Genomic DNA, 2,404 nt, shown 5'->3' with positions numbered 1-2,404 from the left:
GATGACAGGATGATATATATTTGTATGGATGAACAGCTCCAAATGAACTCAAAATTGAAATCAAGCTAAAAGATAGCCCACATTTTGCCTCACACATAGTCTCTTTAATAGCAGCGCAACATTTCAATCACACAATCACACAAGCTTGCGATGAGCCCGGAGAGGTTGCGTTCAAAGACACCACGTAATTTAAGTGGAAGTCACGTGTTGAGTGTAGATGTTCGGGATGAGCGAGTACACCACCACTATGTCTGTCTGGTCACCCGTCTAAATGATCTGTATCTGTGCTCGGAGTGGGCGAGGCATAAACCGGGCGAGGCATAAATTGGTACATTATTTTAACCGAAATATCGGACACAAGAAATGATTAAGTCAGCCCATTAAGTATTTCACTGCTGTGACCGTGCCTTTTTGTCCTGGCGTCGTCCGGCTGTACTGTAGCGTTTTGGTATCTTTGTTAAAACAAATTGCTGCAGTACTCCTCCTGTTGCGGTCCTCCTTCTTTGAACCAAAGATTCATTTACAAGCTCGCAAGCAAGCAAGCTAGTGATGACACAGGACACACGGCAGGGCGGCACAAAGGAGATGATTGACAATGATCTACAGCCAATCACGACGCAGAAAACAATGGGCGGTGCAGACAGCCGAGAGAGGGAAGAGAGAGACACTCAACTTCCCGCAAGCAATTCTTTTTAAAGGGCCAGGCTCGGCTTGTAACAGCGTTTATACGCTGTGATAAAAAAAAAGAAGTACAAAAAACTCCACGAACACTGTGGAGCGAAATAGATAACATGAGATGGAGTCGAGCCAAGCAAGCAGAGAGTCACTGTCTGTATTGTGTCTGTGTGTGTGGCATGGCTCCTCATGCCTCTCACGCTTCTGTCTAGGGAGGGGACGGTTGCTGTGTGTGACTGGCCAATCACAGAGCGTGAAGAGTGAATACTTAATAAGTTACCCAATGATGATTTTCCTCACAATTATGGATAATGACAAGCTGTACTCGTTTTATGCTCGTACTCGACAGTACTCGTTTTAGACGAGTATCCGGCTCATCCCTAATAGATGTATTTTCTGGGATTTCTGAGCATACTTAAATGCAGCAAATTGTACTTCCGCAGTAAGAGTTATCTTCGTGAGAGATAAGATCTTACTGTTTTTCTTTGTCTTTCTGTTTATTTAGACCACATATACAGTACACGCATAATAAAGATGTTTTTGTGATGTTCGGAGTGCCATTTAGCGCACCTTGCGGTTGTCTAGTGACAATGAGGAAGTGTCGTTCCGTTGATGAAGGGACTAGAGACGTGTTTGTGAGGTGCAGATTCATGTGTGCTGTTGGAATTGTACTGCGGGTGATGTGTTCAGGTCAGGATAAAAGAGCGCAGACTCGTAACTAATGTAATTCATGAAATGAATTAGTTACCACCGTTAACTCGCTATTTTTGACAGACCTAAAAAAATGTTACGCTAAAATTGATTTGAATGGAAGTTTTTCTGTGCCACATTTTTTTTAGGTGAGGGAAAATTCTAAATAGTGTTCTCGCTGTCAAAGCATTCGCACCAATAAAAGATACGGTATCTCACAAAAGTGTGAATATAAAGAGGATGAAGTTTCTTTCATACTGCTACTGTGCAGGTACTATATGTCATATTTCTGCAGTATCATGGATTTTTACACATGTATACCGTATATGTACATATACACTCCTGATCAAAATCCTAAGACCAGTTGAAAAATTGCTAGAATTTGCATTTTGCACCATTGGATCTTCTGAGCATTATGAAACAAAATAGTCAGGTGGTTGAACCAAAAAAAATCACAGCTTCGTTGAGCTGGAGGATCCAATTGGCTGTCCATCAAGACACAAATTTTGACCCCAATTAAGGCCCTTACTGGTGCCGACTGCAGAGCAATAACCATCAGACGGCATCTATGGGAAAAAGGTTTAAAAAACTAAAAAGGAATTCAAAGACCTCGTCTCTTTCAACGCCACAAAACTGCCCGTTTAGACTTTGCCAGGGAGCATCAAACATGGGACATTGAAAGGTGGAAAAAAGTTTTATTCTCTGATGAAAAAAAATGTAACCTTGACGGTCCAGATGGCTTCCAACGTTACTGGCATGACAAGGAGATCCCACCTGAGATGTTTTCTACCCGGCACAGTGGAGGGGCGTCCATCATGATCTGGGGTGCTTTTTTATTCAGTGGAACACTGGAGCTTTAGGTGGTGCAGGGTCGTCAAACGGATGGAGATGTTGCAGCGGGCATCCCTCATGACTGAGGGCCCTCGTCTGTGTGGTAACAGCTGGGTTTTTCAACAGGACAACGCTGCAGTTCACAATGCTCGCTTGACCAAGGACTTCTTCAGGGAGAATAACATCACTCTTTTGGACCATCCTGCAT

Source organism: Dunckerocampus dactyliophorus, chromosome 15 (assembly GCF_027744805.1).
Source record: "Dunckerocampus dactyliophorus isolate RoL2022-P2 chromosome 15, RoL_Ddac_1.1, whole genome shotgun sequence".
NCBI lineage: Eukaryota > Metazoa > Chordata > Actinopteri > Syngnathiformes > Syngnathidae > Dunckerocampus > Dunckerocampus dactyliophorus.
Note: the sequence above shows the minus strand (reverse complement) of the source record.